The sequence below is a fragment of the Puma concolor genome, chromosome B2, assembly GCF_028749965.1.
Source record: "Puma concolor isolate L17-30 chromosome B2, mPumCon1.1.hap2, whole genome shotgun sequence".
NCBI classification, from domain to species: domain Eukaryota; kingdom Metazoa; phylum Chordata; class Mammalia; order Carnivora; family Felidae; genus Puma; species Puma concolor.
Window position 1 is genome coordinate 55623208 of NC_141671.1, and position 22308 is coordinate 55645515.

The 22308-nt window shown below is 38.1% G+C and overlaps 1 protein-coding gene across 1 annotated transcript in view; it reads left to right on the top strand.

Moving 5' to 3' along the window:
* PRIM2 (DNA primase subunit 2) overlaps positions 1 to 22308 on the top strand; it is a 342261-nt gene that overhangs the window by 15710 nt on the left and 304243 nt on the right. The window lies entirely within an intron of this gene.

Genomic DNA, 22308 nt, shown 5'->3' on the forward strand with positions numbered 1-22308 from the left:
TATTTTTGAAGTTTCTAAACTTGCTGCTGTTACTGATTTTTAACTTAATTTCATTTTAGTCTGAGAACATATTTTGTATGACTTCAGTCCTTTTAAAATTATTGAGACTTTTTTTTTTCTTTTGTTGTGGAGGTAATGGAAATAAATATGTTGTGTTTAGCCAGAGGCCTTAATGACCTCAATAATTATAGTTTTAAATTTAGGGAACAAAGTTGAAGTTTTTGAATGTTTTATTAATAGTGGTCAATAGTCCAGACTCTGGTGTTGTATTTGTTTAGTTTGAGTTTTCTCTCTGGCACACATCAGTGTTGGGAAAACACCTCCAAGGGTCTCTTCTGATCCTACATATCTTGCTTGGTATGTCATGAAAACATGGTCATGATCACTCTTTACCAGGCCATTTCTCACAGCTGTGATTTTAGTAAGCAGCCTTGAGGGATGAAGAAATATCTTCCTGGTATATAGAGGAGGCTTGCTTACTGCCTGCTACAAAGTTGATTGTTTCTCCGTGTTCCCTCGTAGTGCAAACCTACTCTACTTGACCATTCATCTGGACTATGTCATGTTGCCCCCCAGGAACTTAGGGTTAAGGAGAATGACACATGTTGGCTCTCTTGCTGCTTCTTGTGATAGGAGTAATAAAGTTCTTTGTCTCTAATGCAGGAGTCTGTGTCTTCTGTCAGCATCCATTAAACAGTAGTAGGCTAACTTTTGACTTACAGGTAGCATAAAATTCAATCCCAGACTTGACAATCAGCTATGTGATTTAGAGTAAATTTTCTTTTCTTTTCTTTTTTCTTTTCTTTTTTTTTTTTTTTTAAATGTTTTATATATTTTTGAGAGAGAGAGAGAGAGAGAGAGAGAGAGAGAGAGAGAGAGAGAGAGACAGAGCATGAGCAGGGGAGGGGCAGAGAGAGAGGAAGACACAGAAACTGAAGCAGGTTCCAGGCTCTGAGCTGTCATGGAGCCTGATGTGGGGCTCGAACCCATGAACCATGAGATCATGACCTGAGCTGAAGTCAGATGCTTAACCAACTGAGCCACCCAGGGGCCCCTTAGGGTAAATTTTCTAATCTGTATTTGTTTCCTCATTAAAAATTTTTTTTTTACGTTTGAGAGAGAGCCAGAGCATGAGGGGGGAGGGACAGGGAGAGAGGAAGACACAGAATTTGAAGCAGTCTCCAGGCTCTGAGCTGTAAGCACAGAGCCCAACACAGGGCTCGAACTCATGAACCGCAAGATCATAACCTGAGCTGAATTAGATGCTTAACCGACTGAGCCACACAGGCGCCCAGGAAAAAAAAAGTTTCCTCTTTTTTAAAATGAAGATAATCTGGAGCTCTTGGGTAGCTCAGTCATTTGAATGTTTGTTGATTTCAGTTTAGGTCATGATCTCAGGGTTCTGGGGTTGAGCCCCTCATGAGGCTCCATGCTGAATGTGGAGCCTACTTAAGATTCTCTCTCTCTTTCCCTCTCCCCCTCTCCCCTACTTTCTCAAAAATAAAAAATAAAATGAAGATAATCCTAATCCTCACCTTACAGATTTGTGAGTTTTAAACGGATTAGAATATGTAGAGTTCTTAGTACTGTGGCTGGCATATATGTTAAACTAGTAATACTATGGTAGATACAGAGGCAGCAAATACCTATATGTTGGAGAAGTTTGGGGTTAATTAGATTTAATATACTTTTGCTGCAATTTAAAACAAAATCTATTTTGGAGACTTGAAACCATAAAAATCCTAGCAGAGAACACAGGCAGTGAGTTCTTTGACTTTGATCATAGCAACTTTTTTCTAGATATGTCTTCTGAGGCAAGGGAAACAAAAACAAAACTAAACTCCTAAACTCCTGGGACTACATCAAAATAAAAAGCTAATGTACAGCAAAGAAGACAGTCAACAAAGCTAAAAGGCAACCTGTGGAATGGGAGAAGATATTGCAAATGACATGTCTGATAAAGGGTTAGTATCCAAAGTATATAAAGAACTTATAAAACTGAATACCCTCCAAAAATAATTCAGTTAAAAATGGGCAGAAGACATTCTTCTTCTCCAAAGAAGACCTACAAATGGCCAACAGATATACAAAAAGATGTTCTTCATCACTTATCAGGGAAATGCAAATCAAAACTACAATGAGATATCACCTCCCACCTGTCAGAATGGCTAAAATCAATAACAATAAGTGTTGGCGAGGATGTGGAGATAAAGGAATCCTTGTGCACTGTTGGTGGGAATGCAAATTGGTATAGCCACTGTGGAAAACAATATGGAGGTTCTTCACAGAGTTGAAAATAGAACTACTGTATGATTCGGCAATCAAACTACTGGGTGTTTACCAAAAGAATACAAAAATACACTAATTCATGCACTCTTAGTTTATTACAGCGTTATTTACAACAGCCAAATTATAGAAGCAGTCCAGCTGTCCGTCAGTTGATGAATGGATAAAGAAGATGTGGTATTATTTACAATGGAATGTTATTCAGTTATAAAAAATGAAATCTTGCCATTTGCAATGACGTGAATGGAGCTAGAGTACAATGCTAAGCAAAATGTCAGAGAAAGACAAATACCATATAATTTCACTCATCTGTGGAATTTAAGAAGCAAAACAAGTGAGCAAAGGGAAAAAAGACAAATCAATAAACCGAGTCTTCACTGTAGAGGACAAACTGATGGTTACCAGAAGGGAGGTGGGTGGGGGGATGGATTGAAAAAGGTGATTGGGATTAAGGAGTGCACTTGTGGTTATGAGCAGTGGGTGATGTGTGGAATTTTGAAATCACTCTATTGTATCCCTGAAACTAATGTGTGTTGGTCATGATTGGTTTTTAATATTGTGGTTGCTTCCAGTGTGTTTGCTATAATTACATTTTATTTCATTCTGCAAGTCGTTTGAGGTGCATTATAATAAACCTGCATTAAAGTAAGATGTAGAAATATGGATGATTGGGAAATTGATCGTAGGGAAAATTAATGTCTACATTTGTATGTCACAGGGGGTCCTGTGCAATTTCTAAAAGGAATAGTAACTTTTGGCTTACTAGTGTGACTTTTTTTAGTTCAGTGATTCTCACTTGGGGGATGGGATGTAGGTAGTCCTCCTGGGGGTTTATTAGAATTTTGGTTGAAGGTGTGTAGAGTGTGAAAAACACGTTTTTTGTTTCTGAAATAAACTGTGGAATGTAAAACTTGATCAAGTGTTTGTAGCTGGTGTTTGTAGCTCACTTTCATGGAAAAAGTGAGAACGCATTGCAGGAGCTTGGCAGAAAACCCATTCCTGTGATACATTGTATCACTTTCCTGGCTGAGACTTTTTCCTTCTGGTATACTCTCATGGCAACTGGTACTGGTAATTAAGGCGCTTGAATTCAGGTGCTTTTGATTAGCTCACCCCCCCTAGTTTCCTGTGGCTCTTCCCATTTACCAACTTTTACCATTTCGTTAATAGAAACATGCACAGTTTTCTTTGCTTTGATTGGAATATTTGGTTTGCATTTGAAACTGTTGGGCTTAAACAGGTGCTTTTAGACTTAAGGCAAAGCAAGAGTTAGGGAAACGTTATTAGCATTTATTGCATAAGCTGGTCTCTGATGTATAGTAGACCCTGCTGCCCAAGTTGAGGCAGAAGGAAACATCGGGGAGTGGAGAGCCACAAGGCTATCTTTGTTTCCATGCTACAGAAGCTGGGTTCCTGGCACACACATCTTAGAGTCTACCTGGACTCTGTGTTTGTATGTCTTTGTTTATCTTTACAGTTTCATTAAAGCTGCAATGACTTTTTTAAAAAATATTTTATTTTTAAATTTTATTCATTCATTATTTTTTGAGAGAGAGAGGGTGCAAGTGAGGGTGGGGGAAGGGAGAGCGAGAGAGAGAGAGAGAGAGAGAGAGAGAGAGAGAGAGAGAGAGAGAATGCCATGAGGGGCAGGTAGAGAGAGAGAAGCGGGGCTCACCTGAAGTGGGGCTCATGCTTACCTGATACTGGGCTCGAACTAATGAACGATGAGATCATGACCTGGGCAGAAGTCTGATGCTTAACCTGCTGAGCCACCCAGTTGTCCCTAAGGCTGCAGTGACTTCTATGTGGATCTGTTTATGTAAAATAAATATATTTTTATGTTAGGAGATGCAGTGTTATAACTAAATCGCATTATGTTTGCATAATGGAGAAATATTTACAGAAAAAAGAACAATTTTTTGCATAGTTTTTTTCTTAAATTTTTTTGTTCAGTTTGCCATAGCTGATGTAATTTTATTGGGTAAAAGTTTGGGGGAGAGGAATGGGGCCAGTTATCAGATTCAGATTCTTGTGTTTCTCATTCTGGCTGTGTTTTGATAATTTGGCTTTTGTAGTCTGTGTTTGGGTTTCTAGTGCATAGTAGATTCTGATCTATAACACAAAATGTTAATGTGAAGTATTCAGAAAGGAAAAACTTTTTTTTCATTCTTGGACTTACATGTAAATAATTTGGATTTTAAATCTGTAATTTCTAGGAAGGATTAGAAATGAGTAAATATTGTCTTTGGAGGCTATTTTGGATCTCATTGATGAGTTGATTGACTTAGCCTTGTGTCACAGTAAAGGTGAGTGGGTAAGGTCAAATATGCTCTTAGTGATTTTTTCACTTGGCCAGTTAGGGAAAGGTCAGGTTTTGACACCTGTCAGCCTCGCAGACAAAGGTTCTCTGTGCTGTTGAAGTTCAGAGTCAGATACCTGTTTATAATTTGCCTTGATGTTTAAAAAAAAAACAAAAAACAAACCTTCTTGGAACAGTCAGAAAATATTTTTTACCTGATTTGAAATACTAGTGGATTTAATGGTAGGAGGCATTTCATTTATATAGCCCAGAATGGCAGTGAAGATGAGCATCTTAAAAGATGGAGAGTATTCTGTGTGTCACAAATGAGAAGTCCACTGCATATTAAATAGAGTTAGTGTTATTCACTTGGCAAATCTTTTCAGGAAGTGAGGGTTTTTGAGTGAAGGCAATTGTGGATGGTAACATTATGCGTGGCTCACTGAAAACAAGTACATGTAAAACTTTGTATTGCTTATTTTTATCCACTTTAAAATAATTTTCCTTATCCTGAATCTGATATTTGAAATTTGTTTCTTATCCCTTATAGTTTGAAAACTTAATTTCTTCTGTCTTAGAAATTATTTCATGTCATTTTTGGCTGATAACTTTTCACTGCACATGAATTAATGTTTAATTTGTCACTTGTTATTGGAAATGTCAGTTGTGTGAATTTATTAGGAACTTGGGGATGCATTTCTCCAGTTAACATTGGAACATTGATTTTACATTTATTTGATAGTTTTATGTGTTGAGTTTTAAAATAGTTTTTGGCGTTCACTTGTGTATTATATTATTTCTTAGGTATTTGCAAGTTGGCCTTGAGGTAGTCAGGGTTTTCTGATCATTTTGGTCCTTATATTGTTTTCATTGTTAGTTGATCTAGTTTGGATTGTTGTAGCTCTTTCGGACTGTGCATTCATCATTGTGGTCAGCTCTTTCTGTTACATAAGGTAGGAAAATGCCATTCATCTGATGTATATGCCTCTGTTTGTAGCTACTCTCTGGGATGTGTTTACAAATTATAATAAGCCTCTTAGTAACTTGTGAACTGATTTTAATATGCCTGCAAAATGGAGAAACGTGTACCTTTAATTCCCTTTGATGCAGACTAAATTTCAGGCAACAACTAAATTTCAGAATCTGATGTTATATAGCTGAGACAGGACATGCAGATGTGAGAATGGAATACAGTAGACAACAAATGTGTTTGAGTATGGAAGCTTTTCATAGGGCTTCTGACAAGCCATTGACTATAATATGAGTGGAAAGGGGACCTGGAGAAGAGTGAAATGGGGTGGTAAGACTCATAGTGTTAACTTTTGCTGGAAATTCCAGACTTAAAACGAACTAAGGGAAAAAGGATTAATAATCAGATGAAAGGTCAAGTTGATTTTTATAATGGAGAAGTAAGTTGTTTTATGTTTTATGCCTACTTCTAAGAATTGGAAGTAGGCAAGTTTTTTTTTTTTTTTTAAATTCTTTTAATCTTTATTTTTGAGAGAGAGACAGAGACAGAGATAGAGTGCGAACGGGGGAGGAACAGAGAGAGAGGGAGACACAGAATTTGAAACAGGCTCCAGGCTCCAAGCTGTCAGCACAGAGCCCGACACAGGGCTTGAACTCCTGAACCGTGAGATTATGACCTGAGCTGAAGTCAGACACTTAACCAACTGAGCCACCCAAGCGCCCCTGAAGTAGGCAAGTTTAAGTTGCACTGCTTAACGGATTCAAGCATGATGCTGAGTGTTGAGTAAATGAGTTAACTTTCAGAGAAAATATTAGTTCAATTTGTGTTTCATAAACTCGAGGTAATCTTTAAGATGAGTACAGTAACATGAGATACTTTTCGTTTTTCAGGGTTAAATATCAGGTGATATATGTTATAAATGAAATGACCTTTTTCTGTTGAACTGAATTTGAGGAATTATGCTGGTTAGCAGATTTCAATTTGTTTTGTATTCTGTACAGAACAATTTATGTTTTACGCAGAGCCCTTGATGTGTTTCTGTTACAACTGCATACCCTTAACTTCTTTCCAAATGATTTAAGTGAAGGCATTACCAGGGCTTCCCCTCTGTAAGCACACTACACAAATACAGTACTTACATCCTGACAGTGTTTTTTGTTTTTTGTTTTTTTTTGACGACAGATAATTATGGAAGCTAACCTTGTATTAGTTTATATATATATTTTTGGCAGCTCTAGTATTATATTTGGAGAGTGAGGAAAAGATTCATTGAATTTTTTAGTTAATTGAGGCCTCACCATTTATGTATATGATTGTAAAAATACACCATAGCAGATGGTCTTTAGTGGCAATATTTTAGAAGTTCACAGAATTTGGATTTTCCTGATCAAGCTACAAAATTAGATTTTGCTCATTATAAGATAGTTTAAACCTAGAGATGCTATGACTAAATGTGAGACTTCAAGCTGAATTACCCTTGAAGGCTAAAATTAACATATGCAAAAATTTTCAAATTACTTATGAAAGTCATTTTTCTTTTTTAAAGTTTTTGTATAGCTTTTGAATACACAATTCATTGTGTTCTTATTGGTATTGACTTCATGCCTCTAACTTTGCCCTTGAAAAAGTATGACTGTGACCTAGCTGAAGTTTCTCACCTAATCGTTGTATAATGTTATATATATTTTACTATTTAGAACTCAAAAGAATGAAATTAATTTACTTAATAACATCTTTAGTGTTCTCATATTCTCTGAGATGAAGCATTTTTATTTATTTATTTATTGATTGATTGATTGATTGAGAGTGTGCTCATGCTTGTGAGTGTGTGCAGTAGAGGGGCAGAGGGAGAGGGAGAGGGAGAATAGCAAGCAGGCTCTAGGACTTGATCTCATGACTGTGAGTTCATGACCTGAGCTGAAGTCAAGAGTTGGATGCTTAACTGACTGAACCATCCAGGTGCCTCAGTGGTTAAACATTCACATTGTAAAGTGTTACTCATGTTTTCTGAAAGTGTTCCAAAAAAAGATACTGGAGTTTTAAACATATACTTTATTTTTTCATTCTATAATCTTCCTCACTTTTTGTTGTTTCCTGTTCTCCCTCCACTCCCAACTTCTACCAACTCCCTGAAAATTTAATCCTTTTTTAGTTGAAGTTGTATTATGGATTAGTTCTGAGCCTAGCTCAGAGTGCCTATCCTAGGTCTTTGGGATGAGAATAGGAACAAGGCTGATGGAGTTGCAGAAAGAAAATCGTTTTGTGTTCTCAGTCATATTGAATGGCTAAATCTCAGTTATAAAAGCAGGAGGAAGTAGTTGCATAACTACGGTTAGCCTAGGCTCAATCACTAGATCTATCCTGCTACTCCCCACCCTTCTGAAGGCATAGAGATAAAGCAGTTAAAATTCTTATTCTGTACTTCCTTTTCTCTGTTTACTTCCTAACAGATTGCTGTTTGATTGCCACTGATTGCTAATCTCCTTGGCTTTCAGATTCCTGGTGCCATATTCTCACTATTGATACCTGTCAGCTGTCTGGCTTTTTCACCTGTTCATATCTGGTCAAAGTGTTCTTCCAAATCCAGTGTCTCATGAAGGTTTTGGGCAAGAGAATCCTTCTGTTGACTATATTGGAGTCTAATAGCCAAATATATTTTAGTTTCTTTTAGTTGATCCAGGGAGTTGACACCCCTGTATGAATGCTAGAAAATGCAGAGGACTGTTTTGGAGCTTGTATGGGGTTCTTGTTCCCCAAGGAAAGAATACTTGTTGGTGAATAAATGAGCAGTGGACTTAATGAAGTTTTGGGTCTTTACAGTGATCTAAGGAGACAGAAGTTAGTCACTAAATAGCTAATATTTGTGATGTGCTTACTAACTGCCAGGCACTAAGCTAAATGCTTTCTATGGATTGTATAATTTACTCCTTGTAGTAGTGCTTTGGGGAAAGCTTAGAGAGGTGAAGTAACCTCCCCAGAGTTAAATGATAGAACTGGAACTCAAAAGTCCAACCTCTAGATTTTTTGAAATGTGTAAATCACAAAGTATGTTACTAAAATTATGAGCACATTTCTTCCCAGCTAGTTCTTATCTAGCACTGAAATCAAGTGGAATAGATGCTGACATTTAAGGTGACAGTGCCCATCAAAAGGGATATGCAAACACAGGTGTGAGATTAGAGATTTACATTAATGTAGGAAATTAAAGCATTAACTGTAATTTTACTAAGGTGTTTTATTTTAGCTGACAGTTCTTGGCAGAAATGGAAACAAAGTATATTAAATATGCCATAAGTTTTCCCAGTGTACTATGTGTGCTACCTCTAGGGAAAACATTATATATTTTCACATCTTAGTTGTTGAAGGTCTCATTATCTAGCCCATGGCTTTTCTATACCCTATGTTGCTGTTCTTCTTTGGTGCCTTTTTTTTTTTTTTTTTTTGAAATTTTCTTTGGTCACATTGTATGTTTTAGTTCATGTTCAGCAATAGACTCGTGTAACATAGAAGGGTCATTGGAGACAAATTGAAGAGATTTTATGCTTGAGATAAGAAGAATTTAACAGGCCAGTAATAAAAGATTATGGGCTCAATTTGGTTTTGTTCTTGCCTTACAAGGAAGGAGGAGGACCTTTTTAGAGGGAGGTCCACTGGTTGTTACAGACTGGGCCTTCTATGGGTTCTGGACTCCAGGAGCTACTCCCCTACTGGATACTTTGGACATCTTTATGGTGTTTCTGGTGGCTGTTACAGTGACTGGTGGGTGCTACAAGCATTTCATAGAAGGGAGATGGGGGGATGCTGGAGTGTCTACAATGCGCTGGATAATTCTCTACAGTGAATCTTCCCATGTCCTTGATTTTTTTTTTTTTTTTTTTTTTTTGAGAGAGAGCAGGGGAGAGGGGCAGAGGGAGGGAGGGAGAGAGAGAGAGAGAGAGAGAGAGAGAGAGAGAGAGAGAGAGAGAGAGAGAATGAGAGAATCCCAAGCCAACTCCACGCTCAGTGTGGATCTCAACATGGGGCTTGATCTCACAACCCTGGGATCATGATCCAAGCTGAAATAGTCAGATGCTCAACCCACTGAGCTACCCAGGTGTTCCCCTTCTTGATTTTTAAGGTTCCTTTAAAAAACTTATGTGCAGGGACACCTGGGTGGCTCAGTTGGTTAAGTGTCTGACTTCGGCTCATGTCATGATCTCCCAGTTCATGGGTTCGAGCCCTGCATTGGGCTCTGTGCTAACAGCTCAGAGCCTGGAGCCTGCTTCAGATTCTGTGTCTCTCTCTCTCTCTCTCTCTCTCTCTGCCCCTCCCCCTCTCACTCTTCTCTCTCTCTCTCTCTTTCTCTCTCTCTCTCTCTCTCTCAAAAAGAAACATTAAAAATAATTAAAAAAATAAAAAACTTATGTGGAGTAAAAGAAAAAAACCTGTTCCTAATGATCTGAATCTAGAACCAAACACTGTTCTATAAATATAAAATATTTCCCCTTGGTTTTTGTGTATCCTGATAATTCCTGGAATGCAACTACTTTGTGAATTGATGGGAGATTATACTTTGTTTTGTTCCATATGTTTCTGTAAGTTCACCTTCTTGGAAAAGCACTTCACTGATACGGCGTTTGAGGCACCACACACTCACTATACCAGTCTGCGTTGGTGGGTGTTGCATTCGCAGTGTTTCTAGGAGTGGGTACAGTACCTAACTACTTGATTATGGCATTTAATGCACTGTATGTGATTATTTATGTATGTCAAAATTATTTTATTCTGGATTGCTTTTATGTTTCTTTATATTTTAGTTATGGAGTTACCCCTATTTAAAAAACAGATGTCACTAACACTAAAGTAGCTGTCACCTCAGACACATTGTTTCCATAACTAAGGTTAGATCTGGATGTCTTCTGATTATTTGTGAAAAACAATCTTCTTGGGGTTCCTGGGTGGCTCAGTCAGTTGAGCATCTCATGGTTGTTTTTGGCTTAGGTCATGATCCAAGGGTCATGGGATATAGCCCTGCAATGGGCTTTGCACTGAGCATGGAGCCTGCTTAAGATTCCTTCTCTTGGGCACCTGGGTGGCTCAGTGGGTTAAGCATCCGATTTCAGCTCAGGTCATGATCTCATGGTTTGTGAGTTCCAGTCCCACATGGGGTGAGCTTGAGCTGCGCTTCAGGTGAGCGTGAGTCCCACTTGGGGTGAGCTTGTGCCCCACTTAGGGTTAGCACGAGCCCTGCTTCGGGTCATCCCCGCTTCTCTCTCTCTCTCTCTCTCTCTCTCTCTCTCTCCCTCTCTCCCTCTCTCTCTCTCTCCCTCTCTCTCTCTCTCTCTCCCTCTCTCTCTCTCTCTCTCCCTCTCTCTCTCTCTCCCTCTCTCCTTCTCTCCCTCCCTCCCTGTCCCTGTCCCTGTCCCTGTCCCTCTCCCCCTCCCCCTCCCCTTCTCTCTCTCTCTCTGCCCCTCCTTGGATTCTCTCTCTCTCTGTCCCTTGCTCACTTGTGCCTGCTCTCTCTCACCAAAAAAAAAAAAAAAAAAAAATCTCTTTCTCCCTCTGTCCCCTCCCGTGCTCGTGTTCTCTCTAAAAACAAAACAAAACTTCTTAAACCCTCAATATTGCCTACTTCTAGTATGCACAATAACCGTGAACATAGCAGATGAAGGAAACAGCTAAAAGTAGCATCAAAATAATACTTCTTTGTAGTCCCATTCATAAACAGTTCAAAAGTCTTCATGCATTGTGAATACAGAACTTCCCAGTATCCTAGTGGAATAGGGCAAGCAGACTTTACAGATGGGGAGAATTAAGACTGGTTGTTTGGGGTGCCTGAGTGGCTCAGTTGGTTAAGCCTCCAACTTTGGCTCAGGTCATGATCTTGCAATTCGTTAGTTAGAGCCCTGCATCGGGTTCTGTGCTGACAGCTCAGATTCTGTCTCCTTCTCTTTCTGCTCTTCCCCCACTCAAGCTTGCTCACTTGCTCTCTCTCTCAAAAATTAAATAAGCATTAAAAAATTAAAAAACAAAACAAAAAAAACCTGGTTGTCTGCTCACAGATCACCTGGTGGGCCTGGGGTGGGACATTGAGTTCTTTCTGTTCTCCTTGGACATGTCTTTGTAGAACATAGAGTCAAGGTGCTTTTTTATTTAGATTGTGGTGTTCATATAGTGAGGTGTCTGGTCTTTGGGTCACTTTTGTATAGAAGTAATTCCTAAAAATTATATGTTTATGACAATGACTTAAAATAGTCTTGAGTATTAATCACAAAAACTCTAAATTTTAAAAAAATTATTTATATTTTAATGCATGATGATGATGTGTATAAACAATTGAGGAATTTAAAGCATCAAACTATTGAGATAACTTTGCCTTTGGACCTAAGGACCTCTGAAATTTCTTTAACTTGTAACATGTAACAGCTTACAGGTCCTGAACATAAACTTGAGGGATGGAATTGGATGGGTTAAGGTGATCTCTTTCTTGTGCTTCTTTGTGGGGGCTTAGTGGCTGATGGAGCTCTGTTCCCAGGACTGGTTGGTGATAGAGGGCCTTGGACCCTTCTTTTCTCTTTTTCCTAGCAACAGCAGCCTGTTCTTCCTTAATGTAGTGTGTTACTCATTCTTCTTTCCAGCTTGAACATGTATAGTTCCATAATCGTATTTTTCCTAACCACAGCATCACCCCTACTGTGAGATCTCCTAGATATCATATACTCTGTTCATTTAGTGTTATTTTAATGATTTCTTCCCCTTTTTATTTCAAGGAAGTACATTCATGTATTGCCCACATTAATCTTGGTTTTGGTTGTACGTTTTTATGACGACGAAGTTTGTTGTTAGATTATGGGGGCGAGTGGAAGATGAGGCTAGTGAGATAGAATAAAGACAGGAGGGAATTGTTGAAACTTTTTGAGGAGTGGACTGACATGTTTGAATCTAGTATGATAAAAGATAATGGCAGTAGCTGAATGAATAAGGAAGTGCAGAGTTGAGACCCAAATCGAGATTCAGGATTGTCAGGTAATATTAGACATCATTTCATGTATCTTTTAGTGGACCTGTCTACTAGCTGAATGTGAGAATGAGTCTACTAAAGCCTCAATGAGATTAATTAGCCCTAAGAACCTCAGAGTAAAAATAATTCCTTTCAATTGTAGTTGTTGCATCTATCTACAGATGTGAGGAAATGGCATGGAACTGTCCACACGCACTGTACCAACGTCATTCGTCCTGATTTGGATATTGTACTGTAGTTTTATGTAAGATGTAACCATGGAGGGACCCTTGGTGAAGGGTACACTGGAACTCTCTAGTATTTTTGCAGTGTAACTTCTTGTGAGTCTATAATTATTTTAAACTTAAAAGCTCAAAGAAAAAAGATCTCAAGTGAAAGAATGTTGAGACTTAGGGCAGATTTCTGTTAGGATGTTTCCAATTTCTGTGTTAACAAGGAGAAATTTGTTGAGTGAATGTCCAAATGAAGGACTGAATGAGGGTCTGAATTACAGCAATGGCTGTGGCAGTGGAAAGAAGGAGGCAGATATGGTCGACATGGAAGTAGCCTGAAGATTTGATGACTAATGGAATGTGAAATGAAGATGACTCCAAGCTATTTGGTATATAGGGTACAAAATAGTGTGTTAGTGATGGTAGGGAATATAAAAATAGGAGTATGGTTTTGGGATAAGATGGTACATTTGCTTGTGAACATCCTGCTTGTGAGTGCTGGTGGGCCAATGGAGATGGGCAGTGGGTAATTCAGAGTATTAGGCTGTGTTCAAGAAGTTATGTTTGAAAATGTGTAATAAAAATGCTATGTAACATTAGTGTTTGAAACTGTGGGATAGATCATTGCTAGGGAGAGTGTATGAGTGAGAACTGGGAAAATTAATCTCATAATGGATTATTTATGACCCTGGGTAAGTTACCTAACCTTTTGATGCCTCACTTTCTTCTACAATAAGATAGAGAACATCATAGTATATTCCTCATAGAATTATTGTGAAATTGAATGAAATTATCTATGTATATTGCATAGTACTTGGCATATTATAAACTTACAAATGTTGGCTATTTTATTATTTAGTAATAAGCACTTTGATAATGCATACGAAAACAACTGACTAACTCTAGAAGTTGTAATGTATGTTTAAAATTAAACAAGTGACCTTATTAGCAGTGGTATTTTTTTATTTTTCAAATTAGAACTTTTTGGTTTTTGAAAGTCTGGTCAGTTGTGATCTCGGAACTAATCTTTGTGGTTAATTACTTTAAGGAATTTTTATAGAAAGCTGTCACTTTTCTTGACTATTAATACTTCAGTGATGCAAACTTTGGCACAGTACCTTTTCTCTTCTCTTCTCTCTTCTCTTCTCTTCTCTTCTCTTCTCTTCTCTTCTCTTCTCTTCTCTTCTCTTCTCTTCTCTTCTCTTCAAGTAATCTCTAAACCTAGCCTGGGGCCCTATCTCACAACCTGAGATCGGGAGTCTCAGGTTTTTCTGACTGAGCCAGCCAGGAGCCCTTGGTACAATACTTTGACTTTCACTTTTCTCCTCTTTTCTTAATTATATAATCCATTCTCCTTTTGGCACTTGGAGACAAACTCTTGATTGAATATATAATATTTTTCTTTGATTAGGTTGAGAGTGGAGTAAACCAGTGATGATATTAAAACTGAATTTAGTACTGGCCAGGTTTCTTCTGATGAAAATGATACAAGGAATCCAGCTGTATTTGGCTTGTTTCATTTCTCTGTGACAGGGTTATTATGCTCTAGACGTGTCATTTGGGGGAGCCAAAGCACTGTACTTAAACTTCCAATCGTCCATTCTGTGTGGAAGGGAAGAGTAGTGAAATGAATTGAAGTTCATGGTTTGCAGGTGTTTTTATGTTTCTTCCTTCTGCTTTAATAGTAAATGGCTGCTGGGGTTTGTTAAATAGCAAATGAATAAGGCTAAATGTTGGGCATTTGTATTCCTAAAGTGTAACTTTTCACTTTTGCATGTTAGGTGTCCTGTTGATATTTCATTGGTTAAGAGAAATAAGTATTTTCAGCTGGATATGTGTCCTATCACTTCAGAGCTGTAGTTGTTCCAAATTAGGCTGCCGATTCTTCCTTTGAGACCTACTATCAAATACCAGAATACTGCGTTTGGAATGTAGACTTGATTTTTCCAGTCATTGAACCAACTAATATTTTCTGAGTGCCTGTAGATGCAAAACACTGAATTATATTACAAATATTGCCACTTGATTAAGTCTTTAAAGAAAAAATTTGGTACTGTTGATTAGTGTCTATCAGAGCTATTGTTTGTTGATTAGTGTATATCAGAGGTGTTGTTTGTACTGTCTCTAGATCCAGGTTGTTCGGGGATGCAGTAGAATCTGCATACAGATAGATTGAAATTTGGATTTGGGAAAGATAGCTTCTTGCTTATTCTGTGTCAGTTTTTATTTGGTTTGTTGTATATCCTTTCAAATGAATTAGAATTCATTTTAGTTCCCTTTTTATTTTATTTTTTAATAAAAAAATTTTTTTCTTTTTTTTTTTAGTACTGGCCAGGTTTCTTCTGATGAAAATGATACAAGGAATCCAGCTGTATTTGGCTTGTTTCATTTCTCTGTGACAGGGTTATTATGCTCTAGACGTGTCATTTGGGGGAGCCAAAGCACTGTACTTAAACTTCCAATCGTCCATTCTGTGTGGAAGGGAAGAGTAGTGAAATGAATTGAAGTTGTATGAATTGAAGTGTCTTTTTTTTTTTTTTTTAACGTTTATTCATTTTTTTGGGACAGAGAGAGACAGAGCATGAACGGGGGAGGGGCAGAGAGAGAGGGAGACACAGAATCGGAAACAGGCTCCAGGCTCTGAGCCATCAGCCCAGAGCCCGACGCGGGGCTCGAACTCACGGACCACGAGATCGTGACCTGGCTGAAGTCGGACGCTTAACCGACTGCGCCACCCAGGCGCCCCGATTAAAAAAATTTTTTTAATGTTTATTTATTTTTGAGAGAGAGTGAGTGAGCGTGCACACACACACACAGGCCTGCACAAGTGGGGGAGGGGCAGAGAGAGAGGGAGACAGAATCTGAAGCTCCCAGCTGTCAACACAGAGCCCACAAAGGGGCTCAAACTCCCCAGCTGTGGTATCATGACCTGAGCCGAAGTTGGACACTTAATCGACTGAGCCACCCAGGAGCCCCTTAGTGTCCCTTCTTTTTTTTTTAAATTTTTTTTTTTTCAACGTTTATTTATTTTTGGGACAGAGAGAGACAGAGCATGAACGGGGGAGGGGCAGAGAGAGAGGGAGACACAGAATCGGAAACAGGCTCCAGGCTCTGAGCCATCAGCCCAGAGCCTGATGCGGGGCTCGAACTCACGGACCGCGAGATTGTGACCTGGCTGAAGTCGGACGCTTAACCGACTGCGCCACCCAGGCGCCCCATTGTGTCTCTTTTTTTTTTTAAATTTTTTTTTTCAACGTTTTTTATTTATTTTTGGGACAGAGAGAGACAGAGCATGAACGGGGGAGGGGCAGAGAGAGAGGGAGACACAGAATCAGAAACAGGCTCCAGGCTCTGAGCCATCAGCCCAGAGCCCGACGCGGGGCTCGAACTCACGGACCGCGAGATCGTGACCTGGCTGAAGTCGGCCGCTTAACCGACTGCGCCACCCAGGCGCCCCTGTGTCCCTTTTTAACATAAGCTTAAAATGATTATTTTTCTTATTATTTACCACTCCCTTTGACACACAGGCACATAGGCACATGCACACACCATGAAGAGTTACATTTTGGGTAGTATTTATAGAAGGATAAAGATAATTTGTTTGAAAGTTTTTAGTAGGTTGATGTCTGTAGTCATGAGAAAAGTCTACTTTTGAATGTCACGGCCTCTTTTTGGTAAGAGGATTAATTCTAGAACAGAAGGGCTATTTCCAAGACCACATCTTTATCAGAAGCTGGGGTTTAATATATGTTAGAAATGATATATACTTCCTCTACCATCTCTTAAGCTTTTGTTATTTATTACTTGTTTATCAAATCCTGGAAATTGGTACTTTTGTTAGCTAATAGGGTGTTCTGGTCCTTTAAGAGAGGAGATAATTGAAAAAAAAAACATCACTCTGTGTGTGAGAGAATGTAGTGCCTGTGGATAAAAGTAATGGCTTATGTTAGTTTCTTGTGATGAGCTTTGCTACTTTATATTGTCCTATGGTCTCTTGTCTAACAAAGAAAATTGACAGGTTACTTACCTTTTTATGAGTGCATTTCTTTAAAACTGTATGATTGAATGCTTGGTGAAATTAGCCTTGGCTCCTGTGGTACTGAATGGCAGAAGTGGAGAGAAGCGTGCTCCTTCCTTCCTTTTTTCCTTAAAAAATGCTGTTTGAATCAAGTTTGAATAAAGTTGACCTCCTGGGTAGTTGATGGAGGATAATTGAAATGAAATATTTTTCTTTTCTTCTGAGTATTATGTTACTTTGCTCCAAATGACATAATTAGCTTAAATGTTGTGAAGTGTTAGATTTTAGCAAACTGAGTTTAATTTGTGTTTCTTTATTTTTACTGTATATATGTAAAATTTGATAATTAATAAAGATTTAAAGGAATATCTAACTGATAAATTCACCCTGTTTCACCTTCTTAAACCTAAGAAGCATAATTTGGCTAAATTATGCAAAATGTTAATTAAAGGGTTTAATTTGCTAATCATCTCAGTTTGATTAGAGGCAGATGCTGATTATCTGCACAAGTCTAAATGGACCTTTCAGAGATGGCTTTCATTATTTAAAATCAACTTGTCAAACTAATTAAGATATAAATTTAAGGAATAACAAATACCAGTAGTTATCTATAGACTTTCAGTGTAATGCAAGGTGAGATAATTCACAAATGCTTTACACCAAAGACTTGGTGTATGCAGTGTCATTATGAATTTCAGTACTCTCAAAGTTTAAGAGCTGAACTTGGGCTTTTTTACTGAGCTCATTAGATTGTCTAGTCGTACCTTTGTTGGTCGTTTGGGTCTCTGACATTTTTTTCTGCCTCTTTTTTCCCTTTCCTATAAAGGAAAACAACGTTGTGGGGGAGCCAAGACAATCCTGTGCGTGTACATTTAAACCATACATAGGTATATAGGCAGGTGTATCTCAAATAGGTGTACTAAATTCCTCAGAGGAAAGACAGAAAACTGTTTACAGTTCAGTCAAGTGTCTGTGGCTGATTTAGGGTTAAGAGTAGAGAAACCAAGGCAGAGACTGCATAATTCCTAATCTGAGTTAGATACAAACAGCCCAGTAACAGAAAATGTTTGGGGTTTTTCATTGCAGACTTAGGGTGTTGGGATACAAGATTTGAGGTATATAAATAGGGTCCTACTTTGATCTGCACCAAGGTCGAGGGTAGTAGGATGAGGCAGCATGATGTCTAAGTGGGGATAATCTGTATGTCATATGGCCTAGGGATAGAGAGCACAGGTTCTGGTGCCTTACTACCCGGGGTTGAATACTGGAGCTGCCTCTTTTTTTTTTTTTTTTTTTTAATTTTTTTTTTCAACGTTTATTTATTTTTGGGACAGAGAGAGACAGAGCATGAACGGGGAAGGGGCAGAGAGAGAGGGAGACACAGAATCGGAAACCGGCTCCAGGCTCTGAGCCATCAGCCCAGAGCCTGACGCGGGGCTCGAACTCCCGGACCGCGAGATCGTGACCTGGCTGAAGTCGGACGCTTAACCGACTGCGCCACCCAGGCGCCCCGTGGAGCTGCCTCTTAATGGTGGTTATATTTTTTTCTCCAATTTGGTTTTCTCGTCTGAAAACTAGAAAATATAATAATACTGTCTCATAAGGTTAGGAAGCTTTAATAAAGTTAATACATGTAAAGTACTTAGAGCAGTGTTTGGCAGATAGTAAGCACATAATAAAAGGTAACTATAACTTATTTGTTACTTTCTAGTTTCTTTGTGAGATTTGCAAAAGATGGTGTACATAGAGAACATTGGGTTCTTTCCCCAAATATCCCTTTGAATGATTTAAAAATGATTGCTACAAATATGTGTATAATAACAAAAAAATATGTAAGAACTTGAGTTGTATGAGATAAGCTAATAGAATTTGGAATACTAGAATTTTATTACAATGAGTAAGTGCAGATTTTAATTTTAGTCCAGTTCTTTTTATGTCAGTTTAGCAGTATGTATAGATAGTTGCTAGACTGACAACTGGATGGTTCCTGATCATGAGTAGTTTTTACATCTGGATTCAAAGGGTGGAATGGGAGGTGCTTTTGAAATTCAGTTATTTTCTAGCTCTCAGAAGACTAAAAGGTTACTATGTAATAGGATAAAAAGCGTAAAGGGTAAAGAATGCCGTGGGTTTTGTAAATACTTAGACCAGTAGAATTTGGTGGAAGTGACACTGTACCAGTTTTTGAGTGCAGACCTTAAGAAACTGGCAGCTTCTACTTCCTGTATCTGGCATACTTTCTTTGGGAATCCTGAGATGTCATGAAGAAGTCTAGCTAGACTTGCTCAGATCTGCTTGGTGGAGAGGTCTGTTCTGAAGCCTGGCATAAACTAGCAACTGCCATACTGGAGAGGCCATGTCTTGGCATTTCTCGACAGTCCCAGCGGAGCTCAGCCTTTTAGCCATCTCTGCCAAGGTGCCAGACGTGAGTGAAGCCATCTTGGGCTCTTCAGTCTATTTATTCATCATTTCAAGACCTCAGGTGACCTCATTTGATGCCATATGGAACAGATGAAATGCTGACTGTATCCTTTCTGAATTTCTGACCAACAAAATTGGGACAAAATAAAACTGTTGTTGCTTTAAGCTGCTAAGTTTTAGGGGTAATTTATTATGCGGTAACATGTAACTGGAATCCATAGGTAAGCTAGAGCTTCTGGCTTCTTACATTTAAGCAGAAACCAAAGCAGTGTAACCTAGATACCCTCAACTCTACCATGATTTGGAAAGACTTTGAAACATAGTGAAAATTTTGTAACTCAGAACTATAGTTAATAGTATGGAAAATGAAATTCTGGTAATTAGATGAGTAGAGAAGATAATCTGAGCTCCCTCAGATTACTCAGAAGGGACAGAAATAGGAACATTCTTGATGAATGCTTTGCACTTTTCACAAGTTTGATTGGTGAGGCTGCTTAAAAAGAGTTAGCTGAGAAGTTGATGCCTTTTTAATTTTGAAGAACAGAAGCTTGCTACATTTCTGAGATCTGCCAGGAGTTTGAAAATCTTTTGAGGTCTTCTTTATTTTCAGAGATACCTTTTTATGTTTCAGGACCTTAGGAAGAGAGGTAATAAGGTATAAGGTAGTTGATGTTTTCAGTGTTCTCACCCTCTCAGAGTTTGCCAAAATTTAGAGTAGACCAAAAATCAGCTAAGAGATGGTGAACTAAGAGATATGGTTAGGGCCTTATGTAGGTGCTGTGGGGGATTTAAAGCACTTAAAAAAACATTTTTTTTAAACTTTATTTTAGAGAGAAAGAGACTGTGAGCTGGGGAGAGGGGCAGAGTGAGGGAGAAAGAGAGAGAGAGGGGCTCTCAAGCAGGCTCCAAGCTCAGCATAGAGACTGACGCAGGGCTTGATCCCACGACTGCCAAGATCATGATCGGAACAGAAATCAAGAGTCAGACACTTAACCAAGTGAGCTACCCAGGCGCCCCCTAAAGCACTTTATTACATAGAAAGGTTATAAATGAGTAAAAGCACTCATAAGTTACTATAGACACCATTACTGTATAGGCTCCTTGATTTTTGTGTGCTGTTTTGAAATGGTTGCAGATTTTTCTTTTTAAATTAACATGTTTTTGTTTTATTCTTTTAAATATTTATTTTGAGAGAGAGAGTGAGAGGTACCTAGATTAACACACAGTTTATAAAAAGTGTGTTTGGTGGGGTGCCTGGGTGGCTCAGTTGGTTAAACATCTGACTTCTGCTCAGGTCATAATCTCATAGTTTGTGAGTTTGAACCCCACATCAGGCTGTATGATGTCAGCATAGAGCTTACTTTGGATCATCTGTCCCTTCTCACACTTCTCCTCTCCCATTTACATGTGTGTTCTCTTTCTCTCTCAAAAATAAATGAACATTAAAAAAATAAAAAGTGTGCTTGCTCTTCTGATACATCTTTAATCTGAGTCCCTAACTGCCAAAATTCTCTGAAGCACATGCTACATAGAAAATCTCGAGCTACTGGGGTCCTTCATAGTACTTCATAGCTAATACTTAATAAATGCTGTATGTATATCCAGCATTATGTTTGGTGTCACAGAGGATTTATATTTTTTTAGTTTGAGAGAGTAGAGACTGTTTTCATGAAACAAAGTGCAAAATAATAACCTGCCAGAATGTTTGATACAGTCTCTAAGAGCTATGAAAAAGTAAGGGGGATATTGCTACAGACTGGATTCATCTAGGAAGGCATCATTGAGCTGACAGTGTTTGAACTGAATTTCAAAAGATAAGAGATAAAGGAGGTACAGGTATTCTGATGGGTGGGATATTGTGCCAACTGCACCCTCAAATATTTGAATAATTTTCTGAGGAACTAAAAATATTGATTTGGGTCAACAAAATGGGAAACCTTTGTCAAAGCCATAAAACTGCTTTCTAATATTTTCATTTGCAAATATATTTGAGCATCTCTTGGAATAAGTACCTCCTTTCCCTTTACCCCAGACACAAAAAAATAGCTAGTGTTCTATCTGCTTGAATTTCAGATAATAATGATGAAAATGTAAATTTAATAATAAATAAGATTTGATTTCCCATGGCTTATACGAAAAAATTGTAACAAGTCAGTTTCTTTTTCGTACCTTATTTTTCCCTGCTTTTATTTCATTCTCCATGTGTTTGAATAAACATAGCTGCACCATTGGTCCATATTGACTCTTGAGTTTCAACCTATCCTCCCCAGCTAAGTAAAGCCATATTTTGATAATCTGCTGTAGGCTCCTTAACTTCAAAAGCTTCAGTCCTTAACCATATCTTTCATGAATCAGTTTGGCTCCCTTTCTTCCATTCATCTTGAAAATGTCCACAGTGCTATATAGTTTAAAAACTTAGAACCAAGTAAAGTTGAACGATTTTCTACTGGGCTACATTGTAAAAATGGGAAAGGAAAATTACTTTTTTTTGTTTTGTTTTGTTTTTTATTTGGAGGACATTTGCCAGTTGGAACCTCAACAAAGATTGAGTTTGGGAGGCCTTTAATTGTGCACCAAAAGGTTATTGCAGAAGAAAACATAAGGGAGATGTCATAAAGAAGAAAATTTGAAGTTCAGTAATAGAAAGCTGTGTGAAGAAATAGGCATTCTGCCAATTAGCTGGGTGCTTGAAATAAATAGTTTGGAATTAAAGAAACAGATGCAAATTTCAAAGACTGGATTAACTTAGTTCATAAAGAAACTGGGGAGTGGAGGTTATGGGAGTTGTAAAGCATATTTACTATTCTTTATAGTTTTGCTCCAAAATACTTGGTTTTTATAATGTTAAATGTAAAATCAGAATTGTTAATTTAGTATTTTATGTTAAACCATTGAAATAAAATTCTAGGTATATTTAGGTGAAATGAATTATGATCATAGGAGTTCAGTCTTGAACTGTTGACTGTCTTAGCAGTCAGTAAATAATTCCCAAACTGGGCATAGTGTGGTTATGAGTTTGTAGGAAGGCTATCCAACAAAGCATATAAATGGTGTCTAACCCTTGGTCTCCTTATCTGTTGAATAGTCGTGACACAATTGTAT